A 23,106-nucleotide genomic window follows, 5' to 3' on the forward strand; every position below is an offset into this window, starting at 1 on the left:
ACCACAAATACATTTTACGCACTTAATTTATCCTGCGACTGAGTTTGCAACTCGGTTTACTCGTACTGAAATAATGTAATGTAATTTTAATGAATTGAAATGCCGTTAGTCAGTTCGGCCTCCCAAACCATGTTTTTATGTTTTAAAAATAGAAAAATTATTTCCCTAATAATAATTTGTATAAAAAAAACCTTAGAAGAGAATAGCAAGGAATAAAATGGTTTTACTTATTGTAATTTTTGTCTTACTTTCGCTTTTCTATAATCACCCTTGTCTTGCATGATAGACTTTATCGGCTCCTTCTGCTTCAGTATATTTCGTCTCGAGGAAGTACCATGCATGTATTGCCTAGCCAAGTTTTTTCACCTATTGTGGGTGGTTCTAGAAGGTATACCCGGCAATAAATGGGGGCTCACTGTAATTAGCTTTACTGTTTTGTTACTAATGAGTTGTGAGTGTACAGCAGTGTCTGCACGAAAAAGGAACTGCGTGTCAAGGTTGTATCTGTTATCAAAACTCGGTTAAAAGCCAAGCGACTTGTTGGCACACACGTGAATCGCGATCGAACTGCGCACCTCTAAAGAATCAGAAAAGGTTCCTTTCTCTTATTGCGCTCTTATTCATGGCCAACGGTGTCAAATCTGCGATGATTCACATATCACAACCAGCAGCCTGTGCCGGTGGGGGCGTAGAGGATTGGAAGCGGGGAGGCCATTAACAGCTTGGAGGGCCTCTTGTGGGCACCGTGAGTCTTCATTAGTATGCATGCGCGGCATTAATATGCACACACACGTACGTAGTCTCATTTCATGCAGGCGAACATATCTGTCAGCACATGTGATTAGGAGACATTCATTTAAATTGAATAAATTTCTAATTAATAACAACACGTTTAATTGTGTTGTGGCTTGAAAATTGGCCTAAAAATGTCCTTGGCTCATTTGCATGTTTGCAGATGAATTGTTGAGACGAGACATTATTGAAATGTTGGTATTCCCTCATCCATAGACACAACCGATTTTTAACATCTTAAATGAATTTTACAATGTAAGAGACCACGCACAATGAGGAAAAAAATCGGCATGTGTGTGCGCTTACTGCTTGGATAGTGTATGTGTGGTGTACTCGATATGACCAACAGACATAACGATACATCCGCCACAAAAATCTGCTTTCTGGCGTAACACCAAGACTGACCTGTGAGAGGCAGTATGGTGCCACAGGGCATCCAGACAGCTGGAAAATCCAAAGAAGCCAAAGAATGAGTAGGCGGCAACAGTGCAAGCTTGGCGTCATGTCTCACAAGCACAGAATCCGTGACTTGGCCGAGCGTCATGTTGAACCAATACATCTGGATTTGCGATATACTGGAGGAAATAATGAGCCGATTTAACAGTTATGTTTGTTGGTCCCAAGGTTTTCCGAGCAGAGTCGGGAAGAAAAATCACTCTTAACACACCCCGTACCACAGGACAATCGCTCAGGATAATCTTTTAGAGACATCCGCTAATCGGGCCTTTGTGCACTTTAATCAGCGGGGTGGAAATTTTTTAGCTAGCTAGCATAGATAGGGAGGTAGGTAGGTATGTAGATAGACAGGCAGATAGACAGATAAGTGGCGTGCAAAAATACATGTAGCCTTTCTATAGCAAACTGTTCAATACAGGGGTACCTGTTCGGTAAGCACTATATCAACCAATACGCAAATTTTATTTAAAAGCCGCATTTTCCGTATTAAACATGATAGTAAACGTAAAGCCACCCGACATACAGTATCATTCTGCCCTGTCTTTTTTTTTTTTTTTTTTTTAGAAGAATGCAGAGTATTCCATAGGCTGACACTTGGAGATTTAGTCGTGTGCGTTGTGCTGTTGCCCAGGTTAGCTTTAATCACGGCTGATCCCTCACAGCAATTCACAAGCTGACTGCGCCTTATCTTGCCCTGAGAGCTTTTGAAAAGGATCGGTGTGAAACGCACCACCACCAACACATTCGTCATACCCAGTCTTTTAGTCTGCAGTCTCCCTTTTGTGCACCAATCACTTTAGCTTTTTTTGTGCTTTTGTTGTCTGAGTGGTATTTTTTGCTCTATATTCTTTAAAAAAACAAAAAACAGACAGCCATTAAATAAGTTTATGCTAATTAGGCATGTCTTGTCTCACCTCATGGATGTTAAGAAATTAAAATACCCTGTCCACTTAGAAGTTGTGGAGAAACAATTACACAGTCCACTTAAAATGTGATTATCGTGGAGGCTCAAAGGTCGAACACAATCCTTTCAAGAATGCTGGTTGATTAATTATTATATATATTATATAAACAATTATTCTATTTGGAAATAATAAAAAATAATCAGTTCCAAGAACAAACTTTTACTTCATCTTTACTAATGGTACAGGAAATGGTTTTAGTGTCATCTTAACATTTTTAACTCTCCAAAATAAGTTAAAATTTTAATGAATAATGACAAATGCACAATGCGGCAAATGTGCGACATTTGTCATTGTCACGAGTTTGAAAAATAAGTTAACCAATGTGAAAGTTAAAGATAGGTCCCTGATATCACTCCATTAATCATTATTTATTTTAAAGCCACATTTCATGCACAAGGCAAACCTAATGTGCTTTACAATGGTTTAAATATATAATACAGGCAGTAATGCACTATTACAAAATTGCAAAAATGTTTTGAGCGTTTCAAATTTAAAACTACTGGTTACCATGTCCGCCTCACAGTTCTGAGGACGTGTGTTCAAATCCGGCCTCGCCTGTGTGGAGTTTGCATGTTCTCCCCGTGCCTGCGTGGGTTTTCTCCAGGCACTCCAGTTTCCTCCCACATCCCAAAAACATGCATGGTAGCTTGATTGATTACTCTAAATTGTCTCATAGGTGTGAATGTGAGTGTGAATGGTTGTTTGTTTCTATGTGCCCTGCGATTGGCTGACGACCAGTTCAGGGTGTACCCCGCCTCTCGCCCAGAGTCAGCTGGGATAGGCTCCAGCATGCCCGCGACCCTAGTGAAGATAAGCCCCCCCCCACACACACACATATATATACACATAATTTCATCTTGCGTTTGAAAGTGGTGAATGATGTTTCCAGTTTCACTATCTCGGGCAGGTTGTTCCAGATGTGTGGGGCATAGCTGCATCCACTTATTGCCTAGCGATACTGCGAGGAGGGATTAGACTACAATTGCTGGAAGATTTGAGAGTTATGATCATTTCTTACAGTAATAAAGTTCCTGGTTGTTCAATGTTGTATTTAATTGTCCAAAAGTGTCAGAAATGGAAACGAAACAACAACAAAAAAGATTCATCTCATAATTGCCCTGTGATTGGCTGGTGACCAGTTCAGGGTGTAGCCCCGTCTCTCGCCCGAAGATAGCTGGGATAGGTTCCAGCACGCCCGCGACCCTAGTGAGGAAAAGCGGTACAGAAAATGGATAGCTGGCTGGCTAGATGGATGGATGGATGGATATATACAGTACAGTGGATATCGGATAAAACAGATCTCATGATTAACTCCATTACGAACCATGTCATTACAAATATCTTAAATGAAGCACTTAAATTAGTAAGTTTACTGTAGATATGCGCTTTTTTTTTTTTACAACCATTGGGTTAGAGTTTGCACTTTATATTGTGTCTTTTCTTCTTTTTCTGACTAATCCCACTGAGAAGACAGTAGCGTATTGGGAGTAGGTGGTACAGTCTCGGGGTGTTTATTTATCACGCTGACACTCCAGTGCGGCGATCAGTCAGACTGCCTCTAGGGGGGAGCGCTGTGCCACCGGTACAAGGTCACATTATACTGAAGCTTATATCAGCACGATCTGCAGTTTATCATACCAGTGCAGCACATCCCTGTGACGATACGTGGAGATGACATCTCTTGTGGCTTGCTAGGTTTTTTTTTTTTTTTTTTTTTTTGCCGTTGCAGCAGGAAGAGAGTCACAGAGTTGGAGGAGTTTGAATAATTATGTCTATGTGACAAAAGTCACTTTAAATGTTTTTTGGCACATCCATCAACTGTTAAGACGTCTGCCTCCTCCAACCCCGCCCTGCCATGTCTAGACAGGCGGATCACCAATTCATGGATCACCCATGGTGACACGTGCCGCACAGCTGGGTGCTGTTGCCAACCACGAAGCGAGCAAATGCGTGCAACCCTTGTGAATCCAGTCATGGATCAAAACTTTAGGTACGCCTCAAGTCAGCCGCACACAGCGACGCGACCGAGCGCAACTGAACAATTCAGTCACATAGAGCTGACCGCCGGCAACCATTTTAGTCAAATTACAAGTGACAAACAATCAAAATGCCAGGTTATAGCACTTAATCTTCATGATCAAACACGCTAAAAATTATGTTGATGGGTACCAAGTGAGATCCAGCTCACCGAAGTCAAACCAATGCGTGTGTGTGTATTTATATATATATAGCAGGGATCTCGTTTGTTGTGCATCTGAGATGAACAAAAATGATGATTATTATTATTAATATTCATTCTGGGGTGGCACGGTGACCGACTGTTTGCACATCTGCCTCACAGTTCTGAGGACTCGGGTTCAAATCCGGCCTTGCCTGTGTGGAGCATGCCCGTGACCATAGTGGGGAAAAGTGGTACAGAAAATGAATGAATGAATATTCATTCTGCGTCTGTAGACAAATGGTTTAAGACCTTCCCTACGTGTGTGTGTGTGTGTGTGTGTGTATCAAAAGTATGATCCGGTCTTGTTGCTAGCTAATCAGAGGCAGAGTAGGGCGAGTTATCGTTCCATACAATGGACTCGGTAGTTTTTTTTTCTGGACGCAATACATTTTCATTGTTGTGGTAACACCCGCAGTGCCACGCACAGAATGGCGCTTGCTTCATAGATGCAAAAAACTGGGACACGTAAGGGAAGATTAATTGTTTTTTACATTTGCTAGCCAGCAAGCTAATGAGCTAGCGAGCTAAGGGCAGCAACTAAAAAGCTGACTCGACTGCGGTGACATCGTTAAAATGTCAGCGCTGTGTGCGTGTTGTCAATCAGCCTTCATCATCACCTGCATTTAAGACTGCCAGATCCAAGACTCCACTGCCAGAGTATTAACGTTCACCCGAGGTACAACGGCTCTCAACTTGCGTGTAATCTACGCCGGTCCTCGCAATATTTCTGACCTCCATGTTCTTCCTTGTCCTCAGTGCTCCTTCCGTGTTCTCCGCCTTGCTGACCTCTTCCTCCACACCGCCAAGCCATCCACCTGTTCACACCACCGCCTGCCACGCGCTCCCTGTCTCATCGACCTGCCAGTATGCCTCAAGGATCCACCTCTGACTCCCTTCACAATAAACCATTCTCCACAAACTTCTTCAGCCTCCGCCTGCTTCTGGGTCCAGTTAAAATTAATACTATCGCATTGTGACAATAGGTTCAGAACATCATGTAGGGGTTCCCTTTATTTATTATTTCAAATGTACCTGTGGCTGAAAAGTGAAGTGTTGTGGCGAGTCCACCTGCTGCCGAAATGGATACACGATCATTTGCGTTTCATGCGGGCAATGAAGGCCGCTACATTGCCAGAGCTCTTTTTGCAATGTATTGGACCTCATTATATGGTGTACCTAATGAAATGATCGCTGAGCGAATTAATGTACGTACCTGCTTTTTAATCAAAGTGCATGTATTCCTCCTTGTGAAAAAAACAAATATGGCATACTAAGGAAAGAAAAATGGGCAATAAAAGGGCAGTCATATCCCAGGCAATGTGAAGACAACACATGAATTAGTGATAGTGTTGATAGACACGCGCACGCACACACACACACACACACCCTCACACACACACACCCACACACACACACAAAACCGCTCCCTCGCCACCGTGCGCATGTGTTGTAACATGACCTCAGACACACTTCAGTCTCGATTCAGGGGTCCAGTTGAGCGCAGGATCATGTTAACACGCAATTAAAACTAGAAACAGAAATCTCATTTTTAATTTTTCATCTCCACCTCACCGTCACCGCGTGGTTGGGAAGAGGTTTGGTGGTGCGTGTGACGCACAAACATGTTTTTTTGTGTGCAGGGAGGAAATGTAATGTGAGGATGATCTCACAGATGCGTACAATACAGCTTGAATAGAAAGAACAACTCAACATGTTTGAATTTCCTCCGGCAGAGTGGACAAAACATGCTTAAAGGTACCTTAAAGGGCGGTACCTTAAAAGAAACCGTTCGTATTGTCGGAAGCGTGGCTGCAGCTGTAATCTTGCTCCCGTTGAAATATTTAAGACGCAAGGGAAGAAAACTATTCAGAGATGAAGCAGTTGCTCAAGGTCACCGCCCCTTTGCATTTAGAGCATAATATTGCACTTTGCTTCATTCACTGTTGAATCACAGCTATCTTCCTCATTCTAGCCTCGTATGACGATGATGATGATGTCGTGATATTTGCACAGATGCCAACAAGCTCCCTTGAAAAATCAATACCACTCCTGGCATCTAATAGATCCTCCTGATTTACCAACAATACCAATCGACAGCTCCGTGATCACACCCTGAGTGCTCTTGTTAGATAGCTGCCATATTCACAAGGGTCCACTTTTCCTTCTTGCTAGACTTGGGGTAGTTCTTCGGGACATGTATTACACTATGTCCACCGTGATGTGTTGCGTGTACTCTCAATATATTATACAATGCATACAGAAAGTATTGACAGCCACACATTTTGTTGTTGTACACATAACAATTACAATGTTTTTTTTCCAATTTGTTTAGAAACACATGTATTTTTTCACAATATGATATGTAATAGAAGATGGCCAAGACTTGATTGGGTGAGGATGAAATGTGAAAATTTGGGTCACAAATTGTTGTTGCATTTGTGATTAAGAACATCATCCATCCATTTTGGAATGGACTTGATCTCATTAGGAGCTGAGGCCGACACCAGCTGAAATTTGGGAAAGAGGCAACAGCATTCTCACTTTATTTTCCCACCTATGGATTATTTAGAGTCTAAAACTAACCAAACATGCATTTTCTAAGAATGTGCGAGGAAGCCCGAGTCCCTGGAGAAAACACTCACAAGCATGGGGAGGAACATGAAAACTCCACACAGGACAGCCAAAACCAAGATTCGAACCGCCTTAGAACTGTGAGGCAGGATAGCTGACCACGAGATCACTGTGTTGCCAGAATATAGCCACAGATGCTTTTAATATCAAAGATAAGAAAGGTTGCATCTAAATGTTGCAGCAAATTGTGCCCTCTTGATGCCAGAAACTGGCAACACATTGTATGATCGTAGAAGTGTTTGCTGCAACAGATTAATGGCATTTCCCTTCATTTCAATAGGGTAAGTTCATTTGAGATACGAGTGGCTTAAATTTTAAGCATGGTCATGGAATGAATACAACTCGTAAGTCAAAGTACCACCGTATTAGTATTGAGTATGGTGCAAGTATGTGGAATTTACATGGTCTGTGGTTTGATTTTGTTGTTCTTAATTCTTAAGAAAGAGCCCCTAGGACTGCTTCTGCAGTGGAAATAAATCATGAAATAACACACTGCAATAAGGCTGACGATAGACGGTGAACTTCTTCCAAATGTACGTGAACATAATGATCTCCTCTGTTTTGTAAGCTCATGTTATTTTTGGTGGCTCCTCACAGCGGTGCCAGCCGTTACGTAAGCGCGCCTTGAAAGGGAGAACAGAACTGCCCAATTCGGATCAAGTTTCATGTCGGATGTCTTTGATCGCACACTTTTTTTTGTTCCATGAGAAAAAAGTCATTATTAATAATTGCTGGAGCGCTCAGGTTTCTCAGAGTAGCTTTGAGCATAAGCAGTGTTACAGGCAGAGCTGTCTCCATTTCCTCCTCTCCCCTGACTGCCTAACCCAATTCAACCCATGATGACCAGTCAAACCCCTGCTCATGAAGCACTAGTTTTCACCAGAAAACAAGTCAAATGCCACAAGCTTAACAAATGACCAGATTGGAGGATTTGATTTGTTTTCTCTCCAGCGCTGCTGGAAGATAGCAACCCACTCTTGACCTTGCCTGAAGAGCAAGCGCTCAAGAGCTCTGTAATCATCCTCATTTTCTTCAGAGTGATCAGGCTGAATGGGTCAAGAGTCGTGTGTGTGTGTGTGTGCGCTTTCTTCGCTCATATCTGGGCTATTGGCTCATATTCTCGCCATCTGCTTCCTCAGGTAACATTGCTACGCAGTACTTATTCACCACTACTAAAAAGTGTGCCAGCGATGCTGTCAGGCCCAAGCAGCTCATCCCGCAACACTGCATGTTTTATGAAAAGGTCAAGATGCGGGATAGATGCATAAATATTCACATATTTCTATACAAAATACACATCATTGAGAATTCTACTCAAATAAGGGTCGCAAAGTGCTTTAAAAGCGAATAAGAGTTAGTTCAGAGCCAGTTAAGTCTCGGGCGAATTGAGTCAAAAATTTATAAAATGTCATCGTCAAATAATAGCCTATTACTCCACTTTATGATGATGAGAAATTAAGTTTTACAACACTGTGTTTTTAACAGTATCTTCACTGTCCTTCAAACAGGTACTTCCCTTCAGGCCTACATTCAATTGGTTGTGAAAACTCAGAAAATCACCAAGACAATCACTGTTACTTTGTTTTAATAAACAAAGTGTCGAAAATCTTGAATAATCAGTGCGATGTTTTGAGTTTGATTGATGCATGTCAGTCAAAATCGGTAGCTACAGTGGCCATTTAACTATGAATTATGCTATTTTCTGTCACAGTTGCACTGGTATATGTGGTGGACTTGGCAAAAAGGTGGTGGACCCAAATGCAGGGAAGCAGGGAGGCAAGGCGGGAGTGCAGGAGTCTCAAAAACAAAAAAGGCAAGCAAGGTATGTAATAGAATCAAAACACTAAATAATTGAAGTCCAGAAAAGCAAGGCTCAACGTAGCATAGAAACTCAGGGAATAAACTCACCACAAAAGAAAACATAATGTGACTAGATTAACATGGCTAACAGCTACATCAATGAACAGACACAAGCAGAAAGAAACCAGAAGGCCAAATACACGCTAACTGACGAAACAACAAGACACCCCTGGACAAGACACGAGTGAATAGAGGGAGCTGATTGGTAGACACAAGGAACAGGTCTAATGAGAACAGGTGGAAACGAAAACCTAACAAGCAAGACGAGACATTAACATGGGACGCAGGAAAACAAGACAAAACATGAAACAAAATGAAATACTATCTAAACAGACCATGACAAGATTTCAGCATAATAATAAAATAAAGATCAAATCCTTTTAATGTCACTGTAAAAAACATTCATCAGTGGAACGCAGTTTTGGTGGTCTCTTCAAAGGTTATTTGCACACAAAAGAAAATGCTAAAAAGAAACTTAACAAAAAACTATTAAATAGCAGAGATAAGATATGCCTTGATGATACTGAGCTGTGCGAAGGTCTTTTACCTTGCTACTATTTTAAGCTGAGAGGAACAAACAACTCCTACGTATCTGTTCGTCAAAGGAAGCCATTATTACAAATATTTCACTTGCAACAGCTTTATTTTGCTACAGAAAACAAAGAATGGATGTTTGGAAAATTGATTGACTGTGGAGTATCAGACAGACAAATTGGCGTAGTGGTCAGCATGTCTGTCTCCCAGTCAAGATGCTCAAGGTCTGAATCGTAGCTCAGGCCTTCCCTTTTGCAGCTTTTACTTGAAAAACTCCTGTTAATGTTTTCTAAGATTAACTGAAATGAAAATTCATTGAATAAAATAAAAATACATAACAATGTTGCGGTAGCTCTTTAGGCAAGTGGTTACCACGGATGCCTCACAATTCTGATATTAAGGGTTTGAATCCCAACTCCAGCCTTCCTGTGTTGCATTCCAAAAACATGCATGTTAAGTTTATTTAAGACAAAAAATTCACAATCAATGCGAATGTGAGTTGTGAATGCTGGTTTGTCTAAATGTGCCCTGCAATTGACTGTCGACCAGTCCAGGGTGTACGCTGGCTTTCGCAAAGTCAACTGGGATAGGCTGCAGTTAATCCTGGACAAACACTATAGAAAATGGATGGATTTATGACTAGTCTGTCACAAAACAGTATGTTTTGGGCATGCTATTTTCCCAACATTTGTGCATTTCAAGCCTAACAACGTAACCATGTCTACAAGGGCAGGGGTCAATACTGTGCAAATAGTGCATGAGTAAATACAATATACGTAAATATATCCCGTGAGTGCCTGACTGGCTCGAGATAGGCTGACAGAAGCTCATTTTGAAGCATGGACTCACTGCCATCAAAAGGCTGAGCTCACACAATCACTAGCTGTCAACACAGGGCCAGGCGATTGCTGCTGAATGAAATTAGCTAGTAAACCAGCCCCGCAGTGACAAATGTGCACTTTTTTTCTTCCTTCTCCTCCTGCCACATGAGGTTTTGTTGAGCTCTTTGCATCTACAGGGCTATTTTCTGCTAAATAACGATCAATATGAAACAGAAGATACAAGGATTCGGGGACAGTCATTCATGTAAATCCTCGTTGTCTGGTGAAAACTAGCTTTTTGAGTAGCACTAACTGACTGTTTTTACACTTTTAGCACTAAAAACAAAGCTATTTCGCTGTATGCTGGCGTTTTGTTTCTGGTCGGCGTAATATTGTCTCTCTGATGAACAGATACTTATTATTGCGACTTTTATGTTCATCTTAGTTCATAGCAATGTGTAGCAAAGTCAAATGACAAGCTCACCATGTCATCAATGCATTTACAGAATTCCTAGTTTGACCTGCGTGCATCAAGCAGACTCAGCAGCTTTGCATCTTCTGCATTTCTGATGACCAGGCCTTGTGTTGCATGTGCAAGTGTTTAACTTTATCAGCGCTCCTCTGTGGGGCAAACGACCAGCTAATTGAACCAGCTAGTTTCCACTTTCTGTTTCCATCTTAAACGACCGCCTCTGCGTCGTCTCCATTGATTTGCCTGGTCGTCTTTATTGATGTAAATAACCTGATAACTGCTTGCAAGATGTGAATTGGTGACATAGCGAAAGAGGAGTCTCAGTTAATCACACTTTATCAACTGTTGGTGTCGCCTCCAGCACGATCCCATTCCGCAATCAAACCCTCAGAGCCGCCGACCAGCTGCTAACAGCGTGGCCCGCCCAAACAAAATTGAATCCGAAAGGAACGAAACAAACGTCATGGAATCGATTTAACGCTGAGAAAGTGCACGTGCCACAAAGCAATATTTAGCATGAAGATGATCATCGCTGAGGTGATCCGATTACGTCGATTGTGCGGGTGCCATCTTGAATTCTGAATCCCAAATCGGCCTTAATGTCCAAGCCCTTGGGTCCACGCAGATAGATGCATTGTGATGTGCACACAATAGGCCGCTACTGTGCCAATCAAAGCCATTTATTTATTTATTTTGAAGGAAGGATTAACATGATTTTCGTATGTATTACATGAGAAATGCAAGCACGGTGGTTTGGTGGTTAGCCTCACAGTTCAGAGGTTCTTGGTCCGAAGCTCCGCTCAGAAAATCCCCTTTGTGGGGTTTTGTTGGTTTTCCCAGAGTACTCCGGTTTCTTCCACATTCTTAAAACATGTTGGGTTCAATAATTTGTGTTTGTTCCTGTTCATTTAACCATTCGTGTGAATGGTTGGTTGTTTACATGTACCCTGAGATTGGGTGTCGAGCAGTCCAGGTTGTATCACACCTCTAGCACACAGTTAGCTGGGATAAGCTCCAGCTCACCCGTGACCCTAATGAGGACAAGCGCTTTCGAAAATGGATGGATTCCACGAGGGACTCACTCAAATTCATTCGTTGGTTTGATGGAAAAGATGCCCCGCAAGGGGATGGACTGCTGTCTGCTGTGAATAATGGCGTCGCACACACACACACACACGCACGCGCACGATTTTTAATTGACACTGTGATAGTATCACTGATTCTTTTTGCCCAGCTCTTTTGTACCAGTTGGCACGACCGTGGCTAGTTGTGAAACATGCTGGGACCTGTCACAAGTGGGTGGTATCAGTGGAACTCCAATCCAAGTTTAAAAAAAAAAGAAAAAAAAGTTATAAGAGGCACTCTGAAGCTCTGTTTACTGCTGATACCACTGGTTTAGAATGTATTCAAAGATGGCTAAAACCCAGAAATCGCAAAACGGTCAATAATGCCTTTCATAACGGCTGCAGGTTTTAGCAGGCAGGAGATGAGCATTTATAGAGTTCAACACGAACATGTATGCACAAAGCCTTTCCTTTTCTCAACAGGTACTCAAACGTGAGGCGTGAAATGTTCTTACTGGTCGATATCGATGAGCTGTTCTAGATGATAAAGGATTATAGCAGCAACTTTTCAATTTGGCTTCATGGAGCTTCCACGCAGCTCTAATGAAATAAACAGCATCAGATGAGCTGGATTTTAAGAATGTAGAAACTAACTACTTATCATTATTGGTTAATGTCAGGTAGAGTTTTTCATGGCCAGTGCTGTAGAATAAATAGCCTAGCTGTGCAAGATAGCCGTGGCATTCACATTATTCCATTGGGGATTTGGTAATTCTACCAACAGTGGTGCTTTTGAGCATTCTCCTTGCATTCGCATCTGAGGGGCCATTTTAGGTTTTTGAACAGAAAAGCATTAAAATCGCTGTCATTTTAAGTGAATGAAATCAGTGTTTTGTTACCTAAAATGCAAAGATGTGAAAAAGGGTCTCAATGTGAAGTTTTTGAAAAAGAAACCTTGCAATGTAAACCCTAAAAACGGTCAGAGGACATGCGTGTGGACAACAATGGAAACCAATGATGGACCACAGTGCTGTTATTGCCCGAGAGCAGTGTTTCTCAACCAGTGTGCCATTAGTGTCCCGTGAGCGCTCTTCAGGTGTGCCGTGGGAAATTATAAAATTTTACTTCATCGTTAAAAAAAATAATTTTTTTCAAGAAATATTGTATCATTATTCATCTATTTATGGCAGTGAGGCATAGTGACAGACAGAACAAATAAATGCTCTTCTATTAGATGGCAGGAAGTACATGCAGTAATTAATTAATTAATTAATTAATTATCCACTTTTTGGTGGCATTTTTGTTTGCTGGTGTGCCATGAGATTTTTCAATTGTAAAATATGTGCCTTGGTTCCATAAAGGTTGGAAATCACTGCCCTAGAGCTTATAACGACTGTCCAGCAAAGTGTACAACTATTGCCCCGCTATTGTGTCCTGCATACAGTCAAATCCATAAATATTCACACATGGACACAATTCTCATCTTTTTGTCTCCGAACACCACCACAATGGATTTGAAATCAGACAATGTTTCAGACTTTCAGCTTTAATTTGAGGATTTTTAGATCCAAATCAGGTTAGGTGTAGAAATGACAACAGTTCGCATTTGCCTCCCTCTTTTTACGGTACCAAAAGTAATAGGACAAATTAAGAATCTTAAATCAACCTTTAACTTTTTAATACTTGGTTGAAAATTATTTTCAGTCAATTACAGCCTGAATTCTGGAACGCTTAGACATCACCACATACTGAATTTCATCCCTGGTGATGTTCTGCCAGGTCTCTACTGCAACTGTCGTCAGTTCCTGCTTGTTGTTCTTTGGGCCGTTTCCCTTCAGTTTTGTCTTCAGCAAGTGAAATGCATGCTCAATCAGACTTAGGTCAGGTGATTACTCTTGGCCATTGCATAACATTCCAATTCTTCGCCGTCAAAAACCCTTTGGTTGCTTTCGCAATATGCTTCGGGTCATTGTCTATCTGCACTGTGAAGCGCCGTCCAATGAGTTATGAAGCATTTGGCATAATATGGGCAGATTCATCCTGAGACTTTGGTCAGCAGTCACAACATCAATAACTACAAGGGAACCAGTTACTTTGGAAGCACATTCACACCAGTCTTTAATGAATCCAACATGCATGTTTTTGGAATGTGTGAGGAAGCCGAAGAACCCAGGGAAAAACCACATGAGCACACATTAAGTCCACACGGGCAGGCTGGATCCATAATTCAAAGCTTGAACCACAAAACTGTGCAGATGTGATAACCACTAGGACAGCATGCTGCATGAGGGAAGTTTGATATCCCAATATGTTCTCCTGAAACATGTAAAAATATCCTCATGCAAGCCAAATTCTCATTAATAACAACAAGTGTATTTATCTTGATACAAACATATAATATATAATATATACGTGTTCTTAGTATACAATTGAAAGAAGAAAAATACTCCACCTTATCTGTCTTATGCACCTTTCTCTTGTTTTAAACATTTTTACCTACTGATATTACATTTTTAAAATACAAAATACTGTTGCAAGAAATCCTGCCGAAGGAAATGTAGGTGTGGACTCAGCACTGGCATTCAATCAGCTCCTGTGGGCAGACGTCTGGATGGGACTAAGCCAGAGTGGGTCAGTTGGGTCATAACGCATGATTATTATACGCAAGTGGGTACACGTATACACCAAATACCAGGCAGACACATAAACCTGTCTTCCTCTCTCCGGGAAAGAGAAATGACCAGTCCTGCCATCTGGAGTCATTCCACAGACACTCCCATGTACATGTACATCATTACCGTTGATGGCTTCTTGTGTCAGGCTTCCGGCAAAAGCAGCGCTATCTTGTGAAATGTGAGACACTCATCAAACGAGCCAATCCCATGTTTTTCGCTAACAACGAGCCCATGAGAAGGCAGGCGTCTGCAGGATAGTAACTGGGGCGATAAAGAGATGAAGGGGCCCCATAATGGATACTGCCCTCCCCCCCTTCCCCTTCACTTAAAGTTTAAAGCGATGCAAAGAGGGAGAAGCGTGACACCACCATGACGTCCGTGGCTTGCTTTCACAACCTCGGGCGGCCGTTCATCTTAACTTACGTCCGTAATAAAAATGAGCTTCAACTATGTGGACAGTGGAGACCATTTTACTTTTGATTAGAATAATACACTGTGGCTTTAAAAGTGGCAATCTTGCGCCACATGCACGGATTCGTATGCTAACTGCACTGATCTGCACACTAATTTACAAATGTAATTTGGGGGCAGTGATGACTCCACAATAGAAAACACAATCAGTAACGTCTTTGTGGTGCGCACACTGGTCCCATGAGATACACGCGACCCGACTCGTGAGTTTTTTGTGATGCAAGCAGATTTTTTGCTTTGACTTTTGAGCAAAAATTTGAGATATGAGCGCTTTAAGCAACGGATATTTGAAAATAAACAGTAGCGCAACACGTTTAGACAGATAATATAACAACATACTATTCATCCTCTATGAAAAATGACTCGCATTACACCCTTTTACTGAGCAATTGTGACGGTGTCCTTCATGTATATCGTCTGTAATATACTGCCGCTAGGTGGCTAAGGCGCACACACCAGAAGGAGTATGCCTGTAAATACTGTATTGTCATTCATCCGGGTCATTACATTCTTAGGGCATTGAATTGATCGCAACTGGAATTAGTCAGAAGGAAGGAGTAGCGCAATGCCCACTGAATTGAAGCTAATATGTGGGTAAAAAGGTTTACATTCTTTACGTTCTGTTCAATTATGTCATTACTCAAGTCAAATGTTATAGAGTGCTATATTCTTTTAAAAACACGTTATACCTTTTTTTCTGGGGTGGTTGCAACGGATTTTGTTTTGCGTTGCGAACGTGGTCATGGAACAAATTCAACTCATATCTCTAGGCATCACTGTACTTGTTTTTTTTATACTCAAGGTTCTATAAGTAGCCTCCACCTAGCTCCACCCCTAATCAACATAATAACCAAAGCAGTAGTTGGCATTGGTTCTGCATTGGCTCATTTGCACAAGACCCTGGCTCAATTCAGTAAGGCTAAAAATAGGGAAAAGTGAAGTGGACAGTGTTTCTTGGCCGTTGAGGTTTTTTTGACGAAAGACACCTGGGAACTGCTTTAATTTGTGGATTTTTTTAAGGAAGATTCAATGCTAACCAGTGATTAACTGGTGGGTAGTCAATCAAAAACATAGATCTTGGAAAATATGTTATATCACAATATTAACTATGGCGCCGCCACCAAGACGTAAAAGAAAGGATCTGCTGGTGTTATGGTTTTGTTTCCAATTGGCGTCTGCAAGCAAATAATTTCTCTCTCTGGGCCCAATTAACGTCTTGTTATTGAACAAAGACTTCTGGATTGATGTCCACTAGTAATGAGTCATGGGTGTAATTAGGTCAATGAATAATTCATACGCTTAGTTTGTCTAAAAAAATGCATGTGACACATGCGTGGTTGGTCCTCACGCTGCATTTAAACGATAAGAGAAATGATGAATGAATGATGAAACGTTTCAAGAGAGTGCTGATTGTCCGGTTTCCTTTTGAACAGAACCACATGGGGAGAACAACATTTTCCTGGTTTCTTCTTGTTTTTGTGCAATAACGAAAAATGCAGACAGAACTAGAGTACAGCTTCTTGGCTGGAGGATCACATGTTGGCTGCTAAAACTGACAAACAGGCTAGGTCATTCATTGATGAGGTAAATAAATGAATGTATATGGACCTTGGTTTTAAAGGAGACATGATATTACACATTTTTTTTCGTCATAATTTGAAAGATGTACATGACATGCTTTCACCAAAATACCCCAAGAATCAAGAATTGTAGCACCCTTTGAAATGAGACTGTTTTTATCTTAGTCTCATAAAAGTGACCGTATACCGCACTGCTTACGCTGCTGGGCCAATGGCTAGTCTGGCTTTCGTTACCATGATGACAAGTATGGGCCGCTAATCAGAAGCTAATGTTAGCTCCTGTTAATAACTGCATTCAACAAAACTCAACACAGCTATGCTTACCTTTTGGCTTTGACGTGATAACGGGAGCGCCATTAGCTGTGCTAGTTTTCTTCGTGCTGCACTGATCTTCCACATTTTTATGAGATGGATTCAAATGTTTGAACAATTTTGATGAACAGTGAAACCCTGCCGAGTCACAATTCACCATTCACAAATGCACCAACAGTATTTGCGTGTTTTTTGATGTCATCAAAGCCCTGGCTAATCAGAAAGTAGTTATCGGTGTCAAGGAAGTATGTTGAAGTAAGACTATTATAAGATCTATTTTAGGAAGGAGCTAAGTTTAGCCCAGGTTGTTAGCGAAAGAAGTTACAGAGCACCTTCACCACATGTATGTTTTGCTGACAAGCACTATTTTTAGTGGTTGCAAAGACGACATACAGTACATGTGCATACTTTAGGTGCATATTGTATCAATCAAAATCATTTGTAAGTCATTTAGTTTTAAGGGTAATAATGTAAGAAAGGTTTAAAGTGATATTCAGGGATCTCATCTGATGTGCGTCCCGCATCTGAGACGCACAAAAATTAGCAGTGATGCACGAGACATATTCTGAATCCGTAGGCGCGTGGTTTAAAAACCTGCCCTATGTGTGTGTGTGTGTGTGTGTGTGTGTGTGTGTTTGTCTGTGTTGGTGAAGAGCTTCCAAACAGCAATTAAAAAGTATGAATCCTGTTTTGGTGCTAGCCAATCAGAAGCAGAGTAGGGCAGGTTATTGTTCCATACAATGGACATGGGAGATTTTTCTCGACTCCATACATTTTCATTATTGTGGAACACCGGCCACGGCGCTCACGATGCAGGAAGCCGCTGGCAGAATGGCGTTTGCGCCGTAGATGCACACAACTGGGACAAAGGGGAAGTTAACTGTTCATTACACTCGCTAGCCTGCAAGCTAATGAGCTAGTGAGCTAAGGGCTGAACCTAAAAAGCTCACTCGACTGCAGCGACGTTATTAAAACATCAGCGCTCAGAGTTGTGTGTGTGTTCCCCACATAACACACACACACACACGCACACATGCACACACACACACACACACAAAGCTGTTTATAAACCATAACCACAGCGGCACATGTTATCAATATTCAGGCAGTAGTTGACTTCAGCGAAGTCATTTTCAGCGTCATTGGAATGTCAGGTGAAGGTCTCATAACACAGTGCAGCAGCTTGAGGGCGGGCCAGATTTGACATTTTATTTTTTCTTTAATTAACCAGGTAAAAGCTTATTGAGAGATAAAATCTCTTTTTCAAAAGCCACGGGGCAGCAGAAATTATAGAAGCAGCAGAAATTATATAGTACAAAAAAACAACAACATTTATACAATAAATAAACATGAAGACTAACATATAACAGTGATATTAAAATGTATGACTTCTGATTTGAGAAAACAGTGACAAAGCCCAAATGCTTGCGAGTACATACATGGTGTTTTTTTTTTTTTTTTTTTTTAATTCATTCAAATTTGGCAGGCTTTAAGACATTTTTTGGGCTTCTTTAGTGGGTCTTTAGTGACTTTATACCGATGTGCCAAATGTTTAAAATTTGTTTAAGAGCAATTTTTGCGAGCAGAGCCTGAGTCCGATTTAGTTATATATTGTGGACCAGTTCAGGGTGTAGTCTGCCTTCGCCTGAAGTCAGCTGGGATAGGCTCTAGCGCCCTGCGACCCTGAACAGGATAAGTGGTATTGAGAATGGATGGATGGATATTTTATTTATTGTTCTACATTACAATGCCAATGTTCTTTAGAATTGAAAGTTAATTGTTCTTAAATAGATGTACTTGAATTATTATGCTCCATAATATCACTATATCAGTGGCATTAAAAAAATAATAAAAATAAAAAATATCAACGATACTATCGTTTATCGTGATAGTTTTGGGGTAAATATATCATCCTAAAAAATTTGCTATCGTGGCAGACTGAAACATAATATAGTGAGGGAGAGCAAGAGCAAGGGAGAGCACACAAATGTTGTACAAATTGCACAAATAAAAATCTGCTATATAAGCAGGACCGCAAAGCAACAACCGTCATATAGCGGAGGATCACTGTGTCTGTACTCCGTGATGGTAAATTGCAGAGACTCATTGTTCCAGGGTTGGGACTCATTGTTTCCAGACATGTTCATCCTGAGTATTTCATAGTTTGAAGTGTAAAATGCTCTATAGATTATAGTTTGTGGTATGTTTGGTGTTTAAACTATTAATATAGGCAATTGTAAACATTTTTGGTGGTGTCAAATACAAAAGTGGTTTTTTTTGCCACTTTTCATGGCAGGGCTCTCTCCCTATCCCGTGCAAATGGCGGGGGTTTACGGCACTGCCAAAACCAGAGATTAAGATACAATGTGTTTGTTTGCGGAATTGATGTGTGGCTGGAGCAAGAGGGCGTTACACTTTCTGTCCCTTCCCTAATATGTTCCTTATAAGAACTCAGAATCCGAATGCACCAAAAATGTCAGACTGTTGGCTCTCTTTATTCTGTCTTTCTTTGCCACTTTCCCAAAGTGGTGTAGCACTCCCGTGAAGTGATGCAGTTCAGCGGTCCTAGAGACCTCGTGAACAAGAACATGACACTGAGACATGCACACATGCATGGGTGCCATTTTCAATCTCCTGCGCCCTTTGCTCCTATCGTTTTCCACCTGTCTCTGTTCCAATGCGCCTCTTTTACATTTCAATCGTCCGCCACTCTGTTTCTCCTTGTCCTGACAGGAGAGAGAGAGCGAGAGAGAGAGAGAAAGAAGGGGAGTCATCCCCTTTGGGTAGTGAAGCGATTACCGTTTGAAAGATCCAATCCCTTGCATCACACCTCACAAAACCACCTCCGTGGGAACCCGCCTCTCCTCATCCAGCACCCTCCGCTCCCCGTTTCCCTAGCTTTCCTGATCCTTTTATTCTGCTATCACGTTGCCGTCTTCAATACTGCCACAATAAGACGTTTAATGCATGCATGGTGGTTACTTTGAATAGACGTTTGCTCGATTGCTCATGAACTACCAATTCAAAATGTATTCCAAGAAATCATATTTCAATCAAACTTTGCTAAAAAAAAAAAAAAAAAATCCATTACTAAAATGCAACCTGAGGATCTGAGCTAAAATGATTTTTCCTGCATTTGATTGCACGAGGCAACTTGTACTGATTCTTGTTGGAAAATATGAGCATACTAAATAAGTTGAAGGCATGTTGACACGATGACATGCTATCTTCAATATTCCCAGATTTTCCCTAAATTGTGCAAATATGAGCCATTAGGTCAACTTTGTATGGTATTGTGGTTTTCCACATGCTGTACACATGTAATGCAAACACATTTTTAATATGTATTAACATTTCATCATGTTTTTGTATCAGTTTATTATTTTTGTAACGAAGAAATATGTGGTTTTAATCCTTTTTTTTTCTTTTTAGAGGAAACATCCAAGGTTCCTGTTAAAATTAAGAAAAGTAACCAAAATGTGATCAAATGAAATTAGTTATATTACTTTGAGAATGTAATTGCAATTTGAAAAGTTACATTAACTTGTAATTGTAAGCAGCTACATTTCCAAAGTAATCTTCCCAAGACTGCTGATCGTCACTCCTTTAAAATACACTCTAAAATGTCTACACACTCCAAGCTCCAAAAGTGCTGTGTGTTCACAAAAGCATATAGCATGTTAGCCTCCTGCTGCCAAAGCTTCCTCTTCCAGTGTTATCAGGCTGAGCGAGAAAGTGTACTGGTCCCTACAGCAGAACTGGAGCCCAGCACTTAAGTGGCAAATGACTAATCCTCCTGGTCCAAGTCCACTTCAGTAAACATCAATCCTGCACAACCAAGCTGATACGTGCGGGCCTCCATGTCGTGTATGTGTGTGTGAGTGTGTGTGTGTGTTGGGGGGTTGATTTATTGTTGATTTCCTGTCATTAAATAGTGGAGGGGGGTAAGAGGCTTTCTAACATATCAGTACTCAGCATGAGAAGGCGAGGAAAAGCGGGAGAGTCCTTGTGCACTTATTGCATGAATACAAAAAAAAAAAAGATCCCACAAAGATGTCATTATCCTCCATCTCTGAGATGAAGGGAGAGTGATATTGTGCTGCAATTCAAACTACAGGGACAGTCTTGAGAATCTGCAGCCATCTAACAGTGGGAAAAGACGAATGGCATTCTCAGTAAAACGCTCCTAAATGCTTTCCCCCGTATTTGACTGTGACAACATTCAATGTTTTTTTTCTCTCCTTCGTGATTGTTATCACGATTCAATTTATTTTAAAGGGCAATGATTACATCTTAAATTACATCTGGAATCAAAAAATAAAATTTACACGGCAATTGGAATTAGAAGACAATTAAGGGAAAGGCCATTTTCCTGGTGCAACCTGCCGTAATTGACCACAATATTAGGTAGACTTTTACAATCTAATGGAATCCAATACAAGAGCTAAGCAATTCTGTCTTTACAAAGATAATAATGTTCTCTTTTGATTGACACTGCCAGAGAAGTCGTAATTAAACAACATGGTTATCATTTTGGTTCATAATATATTGACATTTTTAGTGAATATTGTATTTTTCTGGCAACCTGTTCCATAAACATGGTATGATTGTTAACCCCCAAACTATTAAGTATACACTAAATGCATTTTGTGGGGTAAACAAACAAGATTAACCATCACAAACTACATTAACATGACATACTGTATAAGACATTAATTTAATACATAGATGGATATGTTAACCTTGAAATCTTGTACAGTGGGAGGCACGGGCCGAGGAAGAACTTAGCATGATCCAGATGAAGGTGCCTTTTTTGAAGCGACAGTGCGTATTAATTAACAGATGAATTAAATGAATGAATTAAAGCTATGTGAATGACCCCGCTATTTCATGGCAAACACTGGAAATGATCATCAAACTTTGACGCCATGCTACACGAATATTTGAAGGCGTGGAGAACAATTCCTTGCACTTCAGCAACGTCAAAGTAGGAGTCCTGGAATTCACCCGAAATGGCTGCTTTAAACCGACTTCCTGTTCACTTTTGGTCATGGTGAGATTTAATTGTTCATCACGTTATGTTAGACACCCAATTTATTGTCGATTGAAGAAGCTATTGTCGGGGACTGATTTTGTTATTGTAGCTTTCCAAGGGGCACTACCGAGTGAAATTTTGGAGTTTGGGATCCCTAACATACTGTACAACAGAAATACACACTTTTAGACATGCAGTAATTTGACATTTATAAAGGTGTAGAATTTGGTGCTGGTCCAAATGCAAAGGCAGACTACCCGATACAGCTGTCACATTGGACCTCATTACATTTAATGTTGCGATCATCCCACATCTCGTCACATTTTCTGCCTTTCTTCCCTCCTGATTGTGCGATAACATTTCTGGGGGAAGGGGGTAATAATAATAAGAGCATCTCTCTCTTTGAAGAAGGTTAAAGACAACATCTAGAGACGTGTGTTTGACGAGGACATTCGTCACACTAGCGGTTGTCACCCATGGCTTTGGGAGACTTCATTGTCATCCCCATCGCCTCATTTTTTCCAGGTAGATGCATTTTTAAAGTTCACCTTACATGTCACGTTCATTCAAGCGTGCTGACAAGTGACCCATGCCATCCACTTTTCTGTGTCTAACATGGCATGCATTATTTTAAGGTTATCACGTCATTATATTAATTTGTCTGATATCGTAGTGTGAAAATGTGCTTGCTACTGAAGGAAATCACCTGCAGAGTCTCACGATGTCAGTGTTCTGTTTTGAGGTGTTAATTGATGTTTTTACGCCCCACATACCAAACACCTAAACTGGAGTGAAGTCAGCACGTCTTGAAGAAATTGAGCAAAGGCACTGTTGATTCACTGGTCCAAATAAGCCCAACATGAGCTACGGGGTAACATCCATGCTGTAACGCAACTCCCAACAGTGGCATCAAAGCGTTTCACAAGGACAAAACACTCAAAGAGGTTACACACGACAACTGGGCCCAATTTGAGCATTTGCCCTTCCTTGCGATCAAAGTGAGCAAAGGCCCAATTGTTGAATGTCCCTAAAATATTATCCTGAGTGATTTACTTGGAGTGTGAGATGTGTTAAGAGTAATTTTCTTCCCCGATCTACTCGGAAAATGTTTGGCACGTTTGTTTGCAGCTTTGACTTGCGCCATTGTTTGCAAGTGTGCCTTTTTGCCGGTAACAAGACTCTGCTCTACTTCACTAAATTCACTAAGTGAGCATACA

At 41.0% G+C, this 23,106-nt stretch overlaps 1 protein-coding gene and 1 long non-coding RNA gene across 2 annotated transcripts in view; one reads left to right on the forward strand and one right to left on the reverse strand.

Annotated features, from left to right (window-relative positions):
* The window catches only part of LOC133482047 (uncharacterized), a 76,593-nt gene extending 71,251 nt beyond the window's left edge, over positions 1–5,342 (forward strand). Inside the window, exon 3 of the long non-coding RNA XR_009789679.1 lies at positions 5,191–5,342. This is a non-coding gene — a long non-coding RNA (uncharacterized LOC133482047). The remainder of the gene's footprint in view (positions 1–5,190) is intronic.
* rtn4rl1b (reticulon 4 receptor-like 1b) overlaps positions 1–23,106 on the reverse strand; it is a 181,369-nt gene that overhangs the window by 47,682 nt on the left and 110,581 nt on the right. The gene's annotated exons all lie outside the window — the stretch shown is intronic.

The sequence above is a fragment of the Phyllopteryx taeniolatus genome, chromosome 8 (assembly GCF_024500385.1).
Source record: "Phyllopteryx taeniolatus isolate TA_2022b chromosome 8, UOR_Ptae_1.2, whole genome shotgun sequence".
Classification (NCBI taxonomy): Eukaryota; Metazoa; Chordata; class Actinopteri; order Syngnathiformes; family Syngnathidae; genus Phyllopteryx; species Phyllopteryx taeniolatus.